This window comes from Hyaena hyaena, unplaced genomic scaffold, assembly GCF_003009895.1.
Source record: "Hyaena hyaena isolate Hyena2069 unplaced genomic scaffold, ASM300989v1 scaffold_85, whole genome shotgun sequence".
Classification (NCBI taxonomy): Eukaryota; Metazoa; Chordata; class Mammalia; order Carnivora; family Hyaenidae; genus Hyaena; species Hyaena hyaena.
The window spans coordinates 2,005,081-2,025,935 of NW_024080717.1; the positions used below are offsets into that span (position 1 = coordinate 2,005,081).

At 45.4% G+C, this 20,855-nt stretch overlaps 1 long non-coding RNA gene across 1 annotated transcript; it reads left to right on the forward strand.

Annotated features, from left to right (window-relative positions):
- Window positions 1-47: 47 nt before the first annotated feature.
- Window positions 48-20,521, forward strand: LOC120233116. The gene is made up of 3 exons (XR_005528719.1): window positions 48-239; window positions 17,421-17,536; window positions 20,344-20,521. It is a non-coding gene; the product is annotated as an uncharacterized LOC120233116 (long non-coding RNA).
- The last annotated feature ends 334 nt before the right edge of the window (window positions 20,522-20,855 follow it).

Below are 20,855 nucleotides of genomic sequence, written 5' to 3' on the forward strand. Positions count from 1 at the left end.
AGGCTGGGCCGGAGACTTCTCTAGAGTGAGGTTGTCTGCTATGGCTCCTTTAAGCCGCAGAGGGGCTGCTTTGGAGAAGTTAGTTTTAAAATTTCCATCTTTTAAATTGCATCCCGTCAGTTTTAGTTATAGCCGTGACTCAAGTAATATCAGTAGGTGGCCCACTCCGGAGATCCCAAAACGAACAAATCAAGGTTCCGGCTGCCAAGGCCTTCTTAACTGGGTGTGTGGACTCGAAGGTCTGTATTTTCACTTACCTCTAAGAGAAATTTAGTATTTTTTTTCCCGTAAGGAATGCAGGCAACAAATCCTAGTAGTGTTGGCTATATGTGGCACTAACAGGAGTTACAGAGGAATTATGTCCTAAATGATGGGGGTTTCTGTCTTAAAATAGTATTCATCGCTACTTTGAAATGAAGATCGTTTAATCCTGTTACTTAAAAAGTGTTAATAAGAAGCATCTGTCTATCTGTATTAATCCGCCCTCAGGGCGGGGCAGGCCACCTCCAGGGTGCTGGGGGTGTTAGCAGCTGAAGCCACTGGGCTGGGTCTCTTTCCAGGAATCGCCCACAGCCAAAGAGAGGTGCCTCCGGCAAAAATCACATCCTCTCCCTGGAGGTGGACTGCAGCCTTTGAGTGGTCTCTGCAAGGCTACAGAAGCCCCAGGCCCTAGCCTCAAGGGCAGTAACTTGGAAGAGCCATCCCAGCTTCAGGGGCTGAGGCTCTGTTGTGACTGCCTCACATCCAACTTCTCCCTTTGCCCAGACCTTCTGTCACTCTCATTGCTGTTTTCAAGAGCACTCCTGGCACGAATCTTGGAGCCTCAGCCATTTTAATAAGTTTCATTATTATTATTTAGATTTGGTGAAGTCAACAGATCAGGAAACAACTGCCATTGGAAATACAGTTTATTATATTCAGAGACCCCAAGAGAAGGAGTACATGTCACACCTTGGGGTGCCACGTGTATCAGCGCTACAGTCCTTCATGAGCCAGAGGGAGAGGGGGGACCTGGGGGCAGGAGCCTTTATGATGGTGTCCATGGGAAGAAATAGGTGAGGCAGGGTAAGCAGATTCAGGATTGGTTAACTTGAATGATCTCAGCAGGCCCTGGAGCACAGGGCGGGTGTCTAGTGGCTCAGAGTACGAGAGCCCAACAACACTTGGTCGACAGGTGTAGATTTAGCTGCTTAAGAAGGGGAGCTGACCGGCCTCTCTAGCCGGGGCTTCCAAACTGGCTCAAGACAGCATATTAAAAACCATATTTCCTGGGGAAAATGCATATTTCCTGGGCAGCCGGATCTTTAACGATCAAAATCTGCTTTTCTAAAATCTGTTGATAACTGCATTTCAATATCGTCTATTTCTTTAATAATTTCTTGTAGTTTGTTTTATGCATGTAAAAATATGATTCTGAGAAGATACTCGTAGATTTCACAGTCCAAAGGGGCCTATGGCACCAAAGGGCCCAAAACCCTTTGGTAATGGGAGAGACCCACGCAGACAGATGTAAACATATTGACATCTCAGTGCAAGTATGCGCAGACTGGTGGAGGCTAAAGGGAAGAAGTGACTGTTACAGGGTTGATGTGCCGGAAGTGCTTGCGAAGGAAAGTAACAAGGATGCTTTATAGAGTAGGAGCTACTGAACAGGGCCAGGGCGTTAACGGAGAGCTGTAGGTGGGTAGGGAGACTGGGGGGTGGGGGGCACTTTCAACCCCAGCTCCCATTCTTCCCAGGCAAAGACTTACTGCTCTTTAACTCTTTCTTCTACTTTTCCATCCGTGTACCAAACAACACGCGGACACAAATACACGCGTCCCTCCCCTATGCCAATACTTAATCTGGTTTGGGATACATCACAGTTTAGCATTTACATTACTGTGATGATGAAAATATTTGTGATGACCAAAGATGAATTTTTTCTTGTACAGCTTTTTCAGTAGAATTCAGTACTTGCGTCCGCCCCGCCCCCCCCCATTGTCTTTTTGATTTTTTGGTTATTTCCAAGTTTCCTGTCTGCATTGTAAATCTCCTCTCAATGCATTTAAATATATCAACTAATGTCTGTTTCCTTTTTTCTCTTGGAGATATGGGAACTATCTCACAGATAAGCCCCTCACCTCTGCAGCTGCTCAATTCTAAATTGTTTGGAAATGACTTCTGCCCATAGTCTTCTTGGGATTTCTTTTCAACCCTTTACTATCCTTTGCTGGATCTCTGGCTCTTGGATACCATGTATTCTTTTTGGCATTGTTTCGGGAGCGAATTGGTTTTTGAGGTCTTGAAAATCAGAAGCTGTGTTTCACCCTCCCAGTTACTTGGTAGTTTGGAAATATAAATCTAGGTTTAGAAGCATTTCTCTCAGAATTGTTAGGCAGTTACTTCAGTGTCTTTTAGTTTCCATTGTTGATGTTGAAAAGTCAAATGTCATGTTTTTTTCATCCCGTCAACAATATTTTGAACTTTCTTCCAGTGGCTAGAAAAGATGTGCCTTGATATAGACCTCTTGCTCTCATTGGCTTGACACTTGATGGGACCATTCATTCTGGAAGCCCGTAACCTTCATGTTGGGGATATTTTCTTGGATGATTAATTTTCTTTAACTTGGCTCCACTCCTACTCTCTTCATTCTTTCTTTTAAGGAACCTCTGTTACTTGTATGTTGGATTCCTAGACTGACACTCTAATTTCCTTCGGTTATCCTATCGCTTTTTCATCTCGTTTTATTTTTTATAAGGTTTAAAATTGTGTCCAGCCATAAATACTAGTTTATTTCTGTTACCGCGTTTGAAATTTCCAAGACATGTGTGCACATATGTGTGTATATGTGCGTGTTTGTGTGTGTGAGTATATTTGTGTGTGTGAGTATGTGCCTGTGTGTATACATCTGCCTCTACAAGGCAGAGCGTGTGGGTTTGCCCATGGTCATGTGATCTGAACTCCTGCTTTCAGACCCAAGGGTTTAGCAGAGAGGAAAAATCGAAGCTCTTTTGAAATTACAAACTGAATTTATGACTGGTTGTAGTAAATTAAATCTCCTTTCCAAACCTACCTTTGCTTTTGTTTACAAAGTGCTGCTTTCGTAGTTTTTAGAGTTCCCACATTTTCTGTCTTGTGCACTATTCTCCTTTTCCCACATGATTCCCTGATTCTTTTATAATTCTCCATCTCTCCCACAATTCTCTACTCTCCCCTGATTCTCTGCCCTCTCCTAATCTTCCTCCTCTTCACAGTTCCCCAGTTTGTCCCCAGTTCCCTCTCCAACAGTTCTCTGTCCCTTCCCAGAATTCCCCACCTCCCATGTCTCCCACAATTTTGTATCATCTCCCACAATTCCTCATCTCACACAATTCTCTGTTGTTTCCTGTAATTCTCTGTTTCTTCCATAACTCCTCGTCTTTCCCACAATTTTTGTGGCAGGGTTTTAAACAATTTTTGTTAGTTGAGATATAATTGACATATAATGTTCTATTAGTTTCAGGTGTGAAACATAATTATTGGATATACATAAATACTGTGAAATGTTCATCGCAATAAGTCTAGTAACATCCATCACCACAGAGCTGTTAACTTTTTTCCTTCTGATGAGAACTTTTGAGATCTTTCTTAGCAACTTCAAATATACAAGACAGTATTGTTAACAATAGTTGCCAGGAGTGCTGATGCATAGGGGCACATGGACCCCAGTGTTCACAGCAGCGCTCTCAACAATAGCCAAAACCTGGAAAGAACCTAAGTTGTCCATCAACGGATGAATGGATCAAGAAGATGTGGTTTATCTATATGATGGAATACTACATGGCAATGAGAAAGAATGAAATCTGGCCATGTGTAGCAACATGGATGGACCTTGAGGGTGTCATGCTGAGTGAAATAAGTCAGGCAGAGAAGGACAGCTACCATATGTTTGCACATGTAGGTGGATTAGGAGGAACTTAATGGAGGACCGTGGGGAAGAAGAAGGGGAAAATAGTGGGGGAGAGGGAGGGAGGCAAAGCATGAGAGACTTTTGAATGCTGAGAACAAACTGAGGGCTGATGGGGATGTGGGGGGGAAGGGGGTGATGGGCATGGAGGAGGGCACTTGTGGGGATGAGCACTGGGTGTTATATGGAAACTAACTTGACAATAAACTATTAAAAGAAAAAAAAAAAGAAATGGAACAATAGTTGCCATGCTGTACGTTCTATCCTCAGCACTTAATTTATTTTATAACTGGAAGTTCATCCCATTTGACCACTTTTGTCCATCTCACCCCATCTCCGCATCCAGCCTCTGGCAACCACCAATCTGTTCTATGAGTTTTTTATTTGTAGATTCCACATATAAATGGGATCATACAGAATTTGTCTTTCTTTGTCTGACTAATTTTGCTGTGCAAAATACACTTACGGTGTATCCGTGTTGTCACACGTGTCAGGATTGCCTTTTATATGGCTGAATAGTATTCCAGTGCATGTGTGTGCATGTGTGTGTGCGTGCGCACATGCACGTGGGCGTTATATATTTTTTTTAATCCACATGTCCACCGATGGACGCCTGGTTCGCTTTCATGTTTTGGCTATTGTAAATAATACTGCAGTGAACAGAAGAGTGCATGTATCTTTTTGTGTTAGTCATTTCCTTTGGATAAATACCCAATGGAATTCCTGGATCATAGGGAAGTTCTTTTTTTTTTTTTTTTTTTTTTTTAATTTTTCAATGTTTATTTTTTTTTGAGAGACAGAGCATGAGCGGTGGAGTGGCAGAGAGAGATGGAGACACGGAATCTGAAGCAGGCTCCAGGCTCTGAGCTGTCAGCACAGAGCCTGATGTGGGGCTCAAACCCACAAACCGTGAGATCATGACCTGAGCCGAAGTCAGATGCTCCACCAACTGAGCCCCTCATAGGTGCCTGGATCATAGGGAAGTTCTATTTTTAATTTTCTGAGACACCTCCATAATGTTTTCCATAGTGGCTACATCAGTTTACCTTCAGCAGTTTACAAGGGTTCCCTTTTCTCCACATTCAGCATGTTGTTTCTTGTCTTTTCGAGAGTAATCATTCCAACAGATAGATGTGAAGTGAAATCTCACTTGGGCTGATTTGCATTTCCCTGATGATTGGTGATGTTTAACACCTTTTCCTGTTCCTGTTGACCATCTGTATGTCTTCTTTAGGAAAATGTCTATTCAGTTCTTCTGCCCAGTTTTTCACTGGATTTTTTTTTATTTGGTTGGGTTGTATGAGTGCTGTATGTATTTTGGCTAGTAATGTCTCATCACATACCAGTCACAAGTATTTCTCCCATTTGGTAGGTTGCCTTTGTATCTTGTTGATGGTTTCCTTTCCCGTGTAGAAGCTATTTAGTTTGATGTTCATTTTTACTTCTTTATTTTTACTTTTGTTACCTTTGTGTATGGTGCCAAATTAAAAACATCATCTCCAAGACCGACATCGAGGAGCTTACTGCCTATGTTTTCTCCTAGGAGTTTTATGGTTTCAGGTCTTATGTTTAAGTCATTTCTTCCATTCTGGGGGCCCTTGGGGGGGGGGGAGCACCGAGCACTCGGTGGTTGCTCCTCCCCCTCCAGTGGCCCCCCGTCTTCAGTAGGGAACTGCGAAGGGGCCCGGATCGCGCCCGGCCGCCGGCAGGCCAGGCTGTGAGTCTGGACGCAGCAGCCGTGAACCCAGGAGCCTCCGCAGCGGCAGAGACCAGGCACGCGCTGGTGTGGGGCCCCTGGGAACCGGTGCCGAGCACGTGCGGACCTTCCAGGGCCAGCACCCACCACGCCACAGCCTCCCAGTGAGCTCCTCGTTGTTGCAAGGGGCGGCGGTGGCCACAGAGCACAGAGGAGAGCCTGTGTCACACAGCCATGGCGGGCCGGCTAGCGTGGGACACCTCCGTGGGGGGGCCGATGGAGGCCCCGGGAGCAGTAACCACTGGAAGTCTCAGCTCCCCGAGGGCCGCCTGGGTCTGGTCAGGGAAGGTGGCGGCGGGAAGCCTCCGGCCAGTACTCCCTGCTGGTACGACACCCACGTCAGCTGGGTGCGCGGGGACAGCAATCGCACGAGCTGCCGGCAGAAGCTTCCCCCCAGGTTCTCTTCAGATCTCTGGTATAGATGCCATCGCTTTTCCTTCCGTAGATGTGCTGTTCCATTTGGAAGTCAAGGTCGGTGCCACCTCACGTGGGCTCCTGCCCTTCGGAACTTGAGGACATCCTCCCCTTTCATTTGCAGGACATCAAGGGCTCAGGACACTGTGAAAGCTTCCCTTCAAGTGACGATGGGAACACAGGACAAGGCCATGTGGACCTGTCCCTGGCTAGCACCGAAGGCCGCCACATAGTGTGTTCACCTTTGTTTTTCATTACCTAAAAAATCTTGGAGGCTTTCCATATAGTTGCATAAAGTGGCCCTTTTTCCTTCTTTTTTCTTTTTTAAGTTTATTCATTTACTTTGAGAGAGAGAGGGAGAGCACAAGTGGGGGTGGGGCAGAGAGAGAGAATCCCAAGCAGGCTTTGGGGCTGAGAGTGCAGAGGCTGATGTGGGGCTCGACCTCATGAACTGAGAGATCATGACCTGAGCCGAGATCAAGAGTCAGATGCTTAACTGACTGAGCCACGCAGGTGTCCCCCTTTTTCTTTGTATTTAACAGTCGTACACTATTCCGTTGTCTGGATTCATATAATTTATGTAACTGATCTTTTACTAATTAGCTACATTTTGATCATTTATAAAACTTTCCGATCATGAGCAATACTACAATGAGTAATAATGTACTTACATCATTTCTCACATCTTTGAGTGCATCTGTGGGATAAACACTTATAACTGAAATGCTGGCTCAAGAGGGATTTGCTTTTATCTTTGATAGGTGTTTCCAAATTTCCAACACGCGGTTGTACCAATCGATACTTCCCTCTAGGAATGTATAAGACAGCCCATTTCCCCAAACCTTCAGCAGCACAATATGTGCTCTGTTGGGTCATGATTTTGTAGGAACTACTTACATAGTAAAGAAACGAACTCTTGGCCTGGGTGGCTCAGTCGTTTGGGCGTCCGACTTCGGCTCAGGTCATGATCTCACGGCTTGTGAGTTCGAGCCCCGCATCAGACTCTGTGCTGACAGCTCAGAGCCTGGAGCCTGCTTCAGATTCTGTGTCTCCCTCTCTCTCTCTGCCTCTTCCCCACTTGTGCTCTCTCTCTCTCTGTCTCTCTCTCTGTGTGTCTTGTCATTAAAAAAAAAAGAACCTGCCGTCAGATCTGCCTTCCTGGCCTTAGAGATGGCCACTTTGTCACTACGTCCTCACTAGACTTCGTCTCTGCGCGTGCAGAGAGGGAGCTCCCTGGTCGGTCTTCCTGTAAGGACGCCAGTCCTCTCAGAGCAAGATCTCACCTTTATGACCTCACTTAACTGTCTCTCTTTTTTCATTACAGTTGATATATGGCATGATAGTAGTTTCAGGTGTACAACACAGTCATTCAATTTTGTGCACGCTACAAAGTGTTTGCTACAATAGGGCGAGTCACCATCCACCATCATCCTGTTTGCTCACCCCTGAAGCCGCTTTCCCCTCTGATAACCACCAACCTGTTCTCTGTATCTGTGGATTCTGTTTTGCTTGTTCGTTTGTGTTTCAGATTTCACATATAAGTGAAATCCTGTGGTATTTGTCTAATTCCGTATGATTTCATTCAACTGCAGTTACCTCCCTAAAGATTACTGTCCCTAAAGTGATATTTGGGGTTAGGGCTTCAACATGTGAATTCTGAGTGGGACGCAGTTCAGTCCAAAACAAGGAGTTGGACGTGCCTTCTGTTTGTCATTTTTTCTTGTGTTTTTGCTCGTGGTAAGTTTTGCTCTGAGCAGTGTTTGTGCACCTTAATCTTCAGTCTGTCTTTATGGTTTCTGGGTATCGTAGCATAGTTCGAAGGACTTTCCTTTAAGCCTTAAATGAATCCTTTTATTTTTTTTTCAAATTTTTAAGTTTTCACTTTTTATTTCAAACATTAATAGATTTGAAATGTATCCCGGTGTAAGGAATAAGTTCCAATTCCAGTCCCTCTCCTGTTTTTCAGACAGTTACTCAATTGTCCCAGGATAATTCATCTAATAAACTATCCCCCCAGACACCCCTTCACGCATACTAGATTTGAGACGTCTTCTCATTATTAAGACACTAAATCCTTACGAGTTCTTGGACCAATTTTTGGACTTTACCCTGAGTCACTGTTGCATCGGTGTGGGACTTTTGTGCCACATTTGCATCTGGCAAATCAGTAGCCTCTCAATTCCTCTTCTTTTTCAGAATTTTTCTTGATACTTCCCCTTATTGATATTTCCAAATGAAATTTGTAGTTGGCAATTTCATCAGGATTATGTTAAAGTCATATATTAATTTAAGAAGACTAGAACTCTTGAGAAAAATGAGTCATCTTATACATGAATCTGCATGAATATGAATGTTTCATCCTTTTGTGGTCCTCAATACCATTTTAAAGTGGTTCTTCAAATCTTAGATAGTCTTTTGTTGAGCTTATTTCTTGGTATTTAAATTTAGTTGTCGCAGTGGAAGGGAAATCTTTTCTTATGTGTTGGTATGTTTATGAAAGCTCTTGGCTACCTTCACCTTATGTTCTTCAGTGTTTTGGATTCTCAAATTGTCTTTAGTCTTATTTTCTGTTTCTCTTGGATTTTTCTGGGAACTCTTTCATAGCATCTCAACTAATAATTTTTTTCCTTCCTCATTTCCAATTCTAAGGCCTGTAATTTCTTTGTCCTGCTAATTGCATGGGCTAATGACTCCAGCAAAATATTAAATAATAGGAGTGGTAGTGAGCATTTCAAAATTTTATGGGAATGCTTCTAGTAGTATTATTTATCCATTAAACATTGTGTTAACTTTTAGACTGGCATGAATACAGTTTTCTTCATTCATGTTCACAAAGTATCCATACGTCTCTGTTATATTTCTGTGCTGACAGCCAGCTCAGAGCCTGGAGCCTGTTTCACATTCTTAATCTCCCTCTCTCTCTGACCCTCTCCTGATCATACTGTCTGTCTCTCTCAGAAATAAATAAAAACATTAAAAAAAAAAAAGAGATATAACAAAATAACAAATGTTTTGGTGAAAGGACTTCCACGGAGGATGATAAAGGGCTTGTTTCTGATCTAAGTTGATGTGAACCGAGCCAGCACAGGCTGAAAGAGAAGTCCAGAGACAGAGGTGACCGCGAGAACATGAGCCCCTGGGAAGTATCATATAACTTAGGGAAACGTGATCTTCTATGGATCTGGACAGTCGAGTGAACCAGATCTTGAACTCCGGGGATAGGGAGGCCAGGCCTCGCTGACAATGGCTTACACTTTGCTTCAGGGTGAATTTATTAAATACCTATTCTATAAAATGTGGGGAGTTGATAATAAAACATTCCGTGGTCTTAAAGTCATGTGTGTGGGTCTGCATCCCTGTGCGGTTGCTTTTGATTTTGTAGTTTGGACCAACGCCTCTCATACTTGAATGTGCATATACCTCCCTCCGGGATGACATGAAAATGTGGATTCTGATGCAGTAAGTCTAGGTGGAGTGTGAGTCTGTCTCTAGTTCTCACAAGTGCCCAGGTGACGCCAGCACCCCTACCTTTATTTACATAATTTCAGTAATAGCAATATGCTTGATTTATTTTTTTAAATTCCTTGATTATCTCACAAAGTGGCCTCATCCTTTAATTGACTGCGGTTTGCAGTATTGCAGTGCTAAGCACTGAGCTACTCGAGGGGAGCAGGGAGGGCGTGCGCTGATGTGGTTTGAGGACCACCTATAAGAGCTCCCCTGTGCCAGCATACTTGTCCCCAGGTGAGCCCTTCTGCAGGGCCGCGGTGAGGAGTGACTGCTAAGATGGAAATGGACCAGTGTCCATGAGCGCCGTGCCATATACCTGTCGCTGTATCAGATGAAATAGAATTGATCGCGTCTTCTACCAGTGGTTAAATGTTTATTAGAAATTCCATCTCTGGGAACTTCCCTTGTTTTTTTGGTTTCTTTCTTTCTTTCTTTCTTTCTTTCTTTCTTTCTTTCTTTCTTTCTTTCTCTATCACTGTTGTGTGTTCATACACTTTGTTCCCTAGGAGCACTTGACAACTTGTGTGAGAATTGCATCGTGGGAAAAGGGCTGAAATTAACATTCTGTCTATTCACTGAAAGGTTTCCTGAAAATTGTGGTGTGTGTGTGTGTGTGTGTGTGTGTGTGTGTGTGTGGCTGTTATTTTATTTCCACGGTGAATGGCTCAGTCTGCCCCCAAACTACAAGAAAACACTGGAAACCAGCTCTTTACACCTTTAACTGCAATAGATTCATTTGTTTCATGAAAGGTTTGTCCCTGAAAAGAAACCTCAGTGGCATGCTCAGGTCATTCGCGAAGCAGGATGAGTGAGTGTTGCATTGTCGGGGAGGGTTCATTAGCAGCAACATTGGGCCCTTGTAAAATAATTCTTTTCTCTACCTTTCCTTTTTTTCTTTATTATCGGCTCTTTTCCCTTGCTCTCTTGCTTCCTCCTGTCCTTCTTTCTTCCTTCCAGCCTTCTCTTCCCACCATTCCCCTTTCCCTTGCTTTTAGCAAATTATTGAGCACCTACTATGTGTAAAGTATGCTGGACACACACACAAAAAGATGGGCTTTGGCACTAATGATGAGGCCCCCAGGCCACTGAGATTTAAAAGATATTTGAGGGGCACCCGGGAGGCTCAGTCGGTTAAGCGTCCGATTCTTGGTTTCGGCTCAGGTCATGATCTCACGGTTCATGGGTCAAGCCCCACATCGGGCTCCATGCTGATGGCACGGAGCCTGCTTGGGATTCTGTCCCCCTCTCTCTCTGCCCCTCCCCCCATGCACACATGTGCGCATGCATTCTCTCTCTCTCTCTCTCTCAAAAAGAAATAAACTTAAAAAGGAAGATACATGTGTTTTTAAAAATAAAAAAATAAAAGGTTTGTTGAAGTCTGTCCTTCAAAGGCAGGGGTAGAAGGGTGGCCAGAGGAGGAGAACATTCCGGCCGGAAAAGAAGCAAGATGTGAGTAAAGGAAAGACACGCGCTTCCGCTCAGGATTTAGGGGTGGCAGGAATGTTTGGTGTGTGGGAGGTGAGCACTAGGGTAGAATTATTTACAGGACTAGGAATCTGGCCTCTAAAAGGGGCACGGGAGCGAGGCACAGCAGGTGGTGAACCCAAATAATTCACCGTCATCTGACAACTCTGTTGAAATACGAACTTGACTATGAGTAGGGAGGCAAGAATCTTCCGCTTTCTGAGCTGAAGGTAACCCTCCTCGGTCTGTACTTGCTTTCCTCAATTCTAGCTCCTCCTCTAGGAAACGTGGCAAAATACTTTATGCCAGCCATAAAAAGCACTGCCTGTGTTTAATGCGAATTTGTGAGCTTATTATGCTGTAAAAGCATTCCTTGGTTGTTTCATATGTAACGTGTGTTCACTCCCTCAAAATAGTTTGCCTGTTTGGGATCCCAGATAGCCCACCTTTGGTTTTTCAGAGAAAACATTCAGTGGCTGTGGCTGGACACGTTCTCATGTCTATTCTGCAGCCAAGGCCAACTAGGTCTCGAGACTCCCTGGGTGTCCCCCACTGAGGGTCTTTTCTGGATGTAGTGACTTGGTCCTGGTCACCTCTACCTTCTCTGAGAATGGACCCTCAGACTAGAGACCAGACTGAAAACTCTGAAAACTCTCTTTTGCTTCCAGAACCGTGAAAGCAGGCGTTGCATCTTAAACATCTTTTCTCCTTGGCACCTCAGCCAGTGTCTGCCACATACCTAACGTAGAGACAGACGGGTGCAGGTGATCAGGAAGGAGAAACAAAGCCCACCGCACACCTCCAAGTGGCTGCAAAATTATCCCTCTTCTGAAGACTCACTCCTTTTCCTTTGTTTCCCAGAGGATGCCTTTCTTAACCTAAAGTGGACAGGTGGCAGGCTAGACAGATGGGTGGCTGGGCAAACGGATGAGGGGGTGGGATGGTAGGTGGGTGGATGGGCGGTGATAAATGAAGTCTCGTACCTCAGTCCCTACTGACCGTTGAGACTAATTAATGTCCTTAAACTCTCTTTGTCTGATGACTTAGGGCAACCCTATCACCTATTTTTGACTCTCCATCTGGTTCAGGTTTGAAATCACTAAAACTTTCATTGCTTTGATTCTGCCACTTCATATATATGTGCTGGTTTAATGTGGGCTTTTGGGGAGTAGTCCGTATGCGGTTTATAAACATTCATTTTTGTGGGCACTGAATGTTTCCTCATCACTTTGGACAATGTTACAAAACATTTTATGGTGGAAGAGTTTGCAAAGGGATAACACAAGTTAAAAAATGATAGTCATGAATAGTGGTTTATTTTTTTATTATTTTTTTAATGTTTTATTTACTTGAGAGAGTGACAAAGTACGAGAGGGGGAGGAGGAGTGACAGAGGGAGACACAGAATCCGAAGCAGGCTTCAGCCCCAACATGGGGCTCGAACTTGTAAACCACGAGATCATGACCTGACCCAAAGTTGGATACTTAACCGACTGAGCCACCCAGGCGCCCCAGTAGTGGTTTAATTGGACCAGAAAAATGGAACCCCAGGTCTGAATCCTCTAAATTAAAAACAGCATATTTGAAGTAATCACTTTCATATTAGGCTTTTCAGGGATTTTTTTACAAGGGACACCCCAATGGGTAAGATCTGTCCATTGCATGCTTCTTGTCAATTGCATGGATCTGTGACCCTGTGGTCCAGCAGCTCGTAGTTGCACATCGCTAATAGGTATCCACATAAACTTTTCATAATCTTCGGTGTGACAATTAAAACCTTTATTTTTTCAATAGCTTCAGAGGGAAGAGTCCTAAACCTTTTGGCTTAAGAAAATCCCAGACAAAAAGAAATGGCCACTGGGGGGCGATGGAGGTTCAGAAACCGCCCTGCAATTCCCGGAGGCAACCGAGCACTTTAGCTGGTTTATTTATTCAAAGTTGGAATTGGGACGTGCGAACCACCGAGCTCAGAGAAATTCCTGGATGAGGAACACAGTCCTGGGGAAAAAAAACCTACCAAAGATGGAATTAGCACCTTGGCGGAGCGCCTTTCACGCAAAGAGCTTTCCTTCCTTGTGGGTCTTAGGAATGGACTTGGGTTCCCATCAGTCTGAAACAGAGGAAGCCAAGTTAAACTGCAAAGGACTGAGCCAGCAACGAAGCGTGCTTGTTTATCATTCCCTGCAAACACGCGGCGGCGCACATCGCACGTGGCCTTAAGGCATCGCCCCGCCATCGGCTCCCAAGTTTTGGCTGGTGTGGGCAGGCCTCAGGACCTTTCCGCTGGGGAGGGGGAAGGTTGTGCAGTTGATCTCAGGAAACTGTGAGTCATAGCTAACACTTCAGGTGACACTTGAACAATCTAGTGAGGCAGAATCTAGGCAGGTCCAGAGAGGTATCTTCTGGAAAACGAAGAAGGAAAACAGTGTGCCCTCACCGAAGGGGTGATTTTTGCAGCCACTTGGTGGAATGCATTGGGCTGTATTTCTCCTCCCTGAGAGAAACACATACGTTGGTTGTGCTTGAGGACCGCTGGTGTATTTCTCCTCCCTGATTACGTCGGTTGTGCTTGAGGACCGCTGGTAGGTTCGGGGTCCAACCGGGGCTCCCAGACTGTGGCTGGCTCACTCTGTCGAGCATCATCAACGCGGTGGGCCCAGCCACTAATCCTCCGTGGCCTTCTTTGCTCCCCCAGATTGATACCATCAGTGTTCCAGCATGAGGCTTTCATCTTGCTTCTACTCCAAGATGGGCCAAAGGGCAGGGAGTTAGAGAATTCAGGAATGCAAGTCCAGCACACACTGGTGTGCATAACAGAGGGCACACACACATCCAGGAAATGACGTGGCATCCCATGTCCTAGAGCTCTCTGTTTCTAAGGCCCTCCAGCCTGGCCGAGGGATGGCCCAGGAGTTCTAAGATGGTGGCCAGGAGGGGGACCCCTGGACCCCACTGCCCAGTGCCCTGTGCCCCCTGGGAGTTGGGCCGATGCATATTTCTGAGGACACTCAAGAGTCTGGAACTGTTATTAGACCAGTGAGGACGACAATTTGGGTTTTGAGTGAGAAGTCCAACTTGGATTAGTTAGGCAGAAAAAGGAATTTATTGGTCTGCATCCCTAGGAAGTCCAGGGGGTAGGTAAGACCTCAAGAGGGGCTGGATCTGGGGGCCCCGCCTCCCTCTCTCAGCACAGTGTTCCTTTGTTTGATGGCCTCTCTCCCACCTTCTTTACCATTCTGGGGAATTAGCGCCTGTCAGGTCCCGCACTTTCCCTTGGACCAGCTGCAGTGTCTCAGGGTAGAAGGGGCAATGTGATTGGCTGGGGCCGGGCCGATGTAACTCACAGCCCCCCTAGGACCACAGGAAGGGGGAAAGAGGGCGCTCCTCTGAGGAAACGATGCTAACATACTAACACAGCACGAATCTACATGCAGATCATTTTTCTGTATGGACAGAAAGATCAAGAATCCAAGCCCTACTAAGAGACCCATTAGCCAATAGCGATGTTAATCCCAATTGCAGTTTTGCTGCCTTAAATTCCACCACAGGCCTAATGCAAAGGCTCTGGATTCTTGTGCAAATCATTTGAGGAATGTCTCTACTAATTCAAAGAGGATCCAAGAACTGTTTTCTATTGACAAATGCCTCTATAAGCAGGAACCCCGAGTTGTAATAAATACAATAAAGAAAACACCCTGTGTTCAGTATCGGAGGCTGGAAAGGGAACACCATGTCTAACAATGCAAAGGACCAGCCATTGCATTTAGGACTAACAGTCCCCAAATTATCCCTGGAAACTCCGCAAGGTCTACATAATTATTTGCAAGGTTCCCTTAATGCAAGTGATCTGCTTTCTATGAAAATGCTAATCATAGGAAACACATGCCCTGGCACAAAGCAAACCAAAACAAAGTAAAATTTCAAGAAACCGAGGCCCTAAAATAGCTATAAACAAAAACTAGTGAGGTGTGACCAGAGACAGTGGGACTTTGGGGCCCGAGTGACAACAGTCTGTGAGGCAGACAAGGAAGCCATTGTGCGATGGGACATTTCCTGATTTTTTAAAGTTTATTTATTTTGAGAGAGAGGAAGAGAGAACAAGCGAGTGGGGGAGGAGCAGAGAGAGAGAAAGAGAGAGAGAGAATCCCAAGTAGGCTCTGTCAGCAAGGGGCCTGATGTGGGGCTTCATCCCACGATCGGAGATCATGACCTGAGCTGAAGTCAAGAGTTGGACGCTTAGCCCACTGAGCCACCCAGGTGCCCCTGATTTACTGACTTAAAGGTGGCCTTTATTCATAAAAGTAAAGGTGCCACAGCCTGGCAGCCACATCCACACACAACTCTGAGCTCTAGAAGAAAAGCCCAAGACCCTGTGGTGGAGTGGCCTGGAAAGGGCACCTTTCTGAACGTTCGAGTTCTCCTCCGGGCTTGCTGGCTATGAACGTGGCGGTCACATCCTGTCTTAGAGGCTCCACCGCCTCATCGGTGAAGTGGCAAGAATACCAACCCAGGGAGTTGCTTTGCAGATAAAACACACAGCCCCGTACAGGCCTAGCTCAGGAGTCCGCATACTTCCGTGAAGGGCTGAAGAGTAAATATTTGGGACTTCCTGTGTGAGTCTCTGTGGCAGCTACTCACCTCTGCCCCCTAGCGGAAGCCGCCTGGGCAACATGGCCAGCTTGGGTGTGGCTGTGCACTGGTAAAAGTTTATTCACAAAATCAATGTGGCCTTCCACTGAGGCCTGCAGGCCCTAGTTTGCTGACCTCTGGTCCAACTAATTGTTCTTCCCTGCTCGCCCTGTTAACCCTCTTGCCCCCAGTCAGAGAACATCCTTCTGTGGACTCAGTTGTGCCCCCCACCAAATTTTTAAGTTGAAGCCTTAACCTCAGATGTAGCTCCTTTTGGAGATGGAGCCTTTGAGGAGGCACTGACAGTTGAATGAAGCCCTAAGAGTGGGGTGTTCATCTGATGGGCTGAGGTCCTTATCAGAGGAAGAGACACCAGAGCTCGCTCTCTCCATTATATGAGGACACAGCAAGGCAGCCACCCTGATGGCACCTTGACCTCAGACTCCCAGCCTTCCGAGCTGTGGGAAGAGAAGTATCTGTTGTTGAAGCCGCCCAGCGTGGTATTTTTTGACAGTGGCCCATTAATGAACTGTATGAATGCTGTGGCCACCCTACATTTCCTCCTCTTTCTCCCTCCTTCTACGTCCAACTTTCCTCCCCTCCGTCCTTCCTTTTCAAAAATGTTTACATCTCTCAAACAGAGCTAAAAACACGCGCCCTTCTTATCTAACAAAATTTGCGTGAGGCTAAAATTAAATAGAACACATGAGGTACAATCTAGTACAAGTTATCACTAAGGGATTTCTGTTTAGGGCCTGTCACCTGTAGTTGCAAATGCAAACTACCACGTGGAACAGCAAATATGGTCCCAAATGTCCTCCCCACCCTAGCCCCCGACGCGAGGTTATGTGGGCAATGGAGTGGTATCTGTTTATTTGCTTGGGCGCTTTCATTTTTTGAGCAGTGAGGGAGGTACCAGGAAGCTAGGAGGAGAAAACATGTATGAAAAGGATTCTGGTTCTAGTCCAGAGTGTTTTCCTTCCATCCTTTGAACGGTCAGTGGTATCGTGTCCTTCACTCAGTAAATACAGATAACATTTCTACTCTAAGTCAGGTGCTGTGCCGAGTACAGTAGATACAGAAAGGAGAAATCAGATAAGGGCTTGGGCCTTGTGTGTGTGTGTGTGTGTGTGTGTGTGTGCGCGCGTGCACGCGCGCATGCACGTGCATGCATACACACAGGCAGAAGGGGAGAGGAGGTCAGGCTCAGAACAGAGAACCAGCTGGGTCGCATGGCAGAAGTGACAGGCACAGGCGTGCTGGAGACAAAATCCGCAGTGGCCGGTGGCTTCTTCATCTCCCCTTTCATCATCTTCCCTTCCCCCAAGCCCGATCCCCAAGACTTTTCAGCTCCTAGTTTCTTCTGAAAATGTTGACTCAAGATGGTGGCCTTCTTGTTCATATGATTCCTCATATATAGTTCACGGTAATCGCGACGGCTATTATTAATGTGTGTTTCTGGCCTGGGCACCACCCTGCTAGGCATTTTTTGGTAATAAACTTCCAATTTTAGAATAGTTTTGTATTTACGGGAAAGTTGTAGAGACATACAGAGTTCCCATATACCCTGCGCTCAGTTGGCCCTCTTATTAACATCTTAACTCCGTATGGTACCTTCGTCACAAGCAATACACCAATTCTGATACATTAATCTTAACTAAGATCCATTCTGGACTTCAATTTCATTCGTTTTTACCCTAATGTTCTTTTTCTGTTCCAGGATCCCTTCCAGGATGCCACAGTACAGTTAATCGTCATGTCTCTCCTTGGCTGTGACAGTTTCTCAGGCTTCCCTTAGTGTTGATGACCTTGACAGTGTTGAGGAACACTGGTCAGGTATGTTGTAGAACACCCCGGAACTGGGATTTGTCTGATGCAATGCATGATTTCTTGTTCTTTATGGCTAATCTTCAGTGTTAATGTACATCATTCATTTCATTGTTACACATGAAAGCACTGAGGCACAGAGAGGTTAAGGAACTTCCCTGAAGTTGCACAGCTAGCAAATGACAGAAGCAATGATTCAAACTCAAGATTGACTTGAATTTATGCCACACGTTTACTCTGCCTCCCCAGCCCTGATCTGCTGAATTCCTGACAACGAAAGAGTTCCCTTCAAGGTGGTCGGGGTGATTTCTTTGGTAATTGTTTCCCCCCACAAGGTTTTAAACAATTTCCTAATGTGTTTAGTTGAAGTAGAGCAATTCCCCCTATCCGTTATTTGCTGAACCGAGTATTCGTGTAACTTCGGCGGCTGCCTTCTTGGGGCGGTTGGTTCATTCAGAAAGAACCTGGCCGACCAGTCTTCAAGAACCTGGGTTTCCGGTGGCTCTCCGACTGTGCTCACCTGGGTTCCACAGGCATCACCTGGGCTGCTGCTTTAAACGTGCACTTCCCTGGGGTAGGGTGGTCACGTGTCCCAGTTTGCCCAGAACCGACCAGCTTCCGGGTTGCGGGACCTTCCGCGCTAAAACCAAAACCGGGATCGTCCCGGGCAAACCAGGGCGGTCGGTGGGTCACCCTAGCACAGAGCTCGTGTGCGTTTGCTGGGGCCCAGCAATCTGCTTCTGAACATAAACTAGCCAGGAGATTGTCCTAAACGTGCAGAAGTCGGAAAGCCACTGCAGCAGAGACGGGAGAGACTTCCTGGGAGAACTGGTAGTGGGTTTCTAGAGAAACTGAGTAAACATTGATTTTCATCTGGGTGCGTTGGACTCTGCCTGAAGTTGAGAGGAAACCCCAGTCACCCAGCCTTCAGCCCACACGACATCAGTGGGGATCCTTTTTCACTCTTTTGGTAAGAAATGGGCATTGCTTTCCCAACTCTGCATTTTTGTTGAGCTCCCAAAAGATATCAGGTCCTTTTGAGGCCATCGTTTACCAGCTGGGATGGATGGATCTGTGTTAACCGAGCGCGATGGTCCTACAGCTTGGCAGCTCAGTAGACTCTCCAGGGAGAGTTCAAAAGTCCTAGTGCCCGGGGCCGCCCCAGACCAAGTTCATCAGAGTCTCTGGGACTGGGCCCCGGGCACCCGTAATTTTACAGTAGAAAAACCAGGGATCGAAAACACCACTGTCCAGGGGGAATATGTGAGCTGTAATCGGCTAGTAGCCACATTTTAAAAAGTAAAAGACGCACCTGGATTTTAATATTATATGAAAATTAATGCAGTGTATCTGAAATTTCATCCTTTCAACTTATCCTTACAAAAATGATCAATGACACGTTTCACATACATTGTTGGCGTTCGAAGTCTTTGAAATCTGTGTGCATTTCACACTTCCAGTGCTTCACAGCTCGGACGCTCAGTTTTTATCAGAAATACTTGATTTGCATTTAAGATTCGTGTGCCTGAATTGTTCCGAACGTGTTTAACTCAAAAGTAGTCCCACAAGTGAATCGGCTCTTATGTTCTCAATTGTAATTTTAATTAAAACGAGAAACGCAGTTTGTCAGGCTCACTAATCCCACCCCAATTACTGAATCGACACGTGTGGCTAACAGCTTCGGAGCCCGGTGGCCCGGTCCTCAGACTGTAATGTGGGCATACAGATCGCCGGGCAGTCTGCTTAAAAGCTACGTTCTGATTCAGGAGATCTGGGGTGAAACCCCGTGACGCTGATGCTGCTGGTCCAGGGACCGCATTTTGAGGAGCAGGGGACTAGAGTGATCTGGAAGGAGGGCTGCCTCAACTCTGATTTCTCCCCTTGCTCGGTAGTATTCTCTCCTTTTAAAGGCTGGCACATGTGTGTGATCGCGGGAATATATATAAAACACATCTGTGTGCATGCATACTTGCAAATGTATGTGGGTGTAGCTGAATACGTGTGCGTGTCTGAACTTGTGTAGAGAGATCGTGCGGAGAGAGAGCAGGGGAAGGGCAGAGAGAGGAGACAGAGAATCTGAAGCAGGCGCGGTGCTGTCAGCGCAGAGCCTCACACGGGGCTTGAACCCGCGAAATACGAGATCACGACCTGAGCTGAAATCAAGAGTCAGACGTTTAACCGACTGGGCCGCCCAGGTGCCCCTTCTTCACTTTATTTTAAATTCAACTTCCTCTTCTTTGGTCCCTGGAACCGAACAACAGCCGAATGTTGAATCTTGATTGAAGTCCCTATATGGATTTGTTTGCTTTTTTTAAATGAGTGCAGTAGTTTCCTGTGTTTTATTTTAATGTTGGTAGGTATTTAAAAAGTATCGGATGGCCCAGGCTCTCTGTGGTTGTGTGAACAGTGCAGAGTAATCTGCAGTTCTGTCTGGTTCCCTTGTACTTGGGTGTGGAAATTTTATGCCCCATTATTTGTGTTTCTTTCTATATAGATGCTTTTTCATTCTCTTTAGACATCGGTATGGAAAGGTTGTGAATTACTTCTAAAATGTCCCAGCATCTACTCAACTATTCAGTTTACTTGGTTCCTCTGATCCAAAGCTGACTTAACTCCTATGCCACGTTCTGAGGCCCAAACACCACCTCTCTGCGCCCCCCAAAATTCAAAAAACAAAAACCAAAATTGACAAGACTTCTCTTTGTCAGGATTTATAATATGGGAAAGTTATTGGAGCATAAGTAACAACCAGAATCATAGTGGAATTGGAGAAATTGGTCATGCTTCATCTTTTATTATCCTTCCATTTCTTTTAGGGGACCAGCTTTCCATGGGAAAACACCATTATTTTTGGCAGTTATCGCAATCAACCAAAGGAAGACCTGAAGGACATAGCTATTAAAGACTTTCTCGAGAGAAAAAAACAGGGAATAACCCATCCTTCCACTAAAATAGAAGGAAATGAAATGAGGGATAACAATTAGGTGTATCAAAGCAGGATGGAGGATAAAAAATGTTAATTTTTACTTTAATCCCAAGTTTAATTTTATTATCCGATATTGGCTATGTGTGGTGGAAACGATTGCCTATCTTTTTCTTTATGGGACACAGTCCTTATTCTGTGTATAGTTATAGATTCCAGTAATTATAAGATCTGGCACCATCCATGAAAATGGCCACTAATTCAAAAGTTTTGTTCATTGGGCTGCATTCCAGAGGATTCAAAAATCTCCAAGGAAATCAAGCTAGGGCTCGGCAGGAATAGTGGCTTAATTTTTATTTCCTTTGTTTCAGAGGCATGGGTGTCTCTGGGTGAAGTTTGGATATG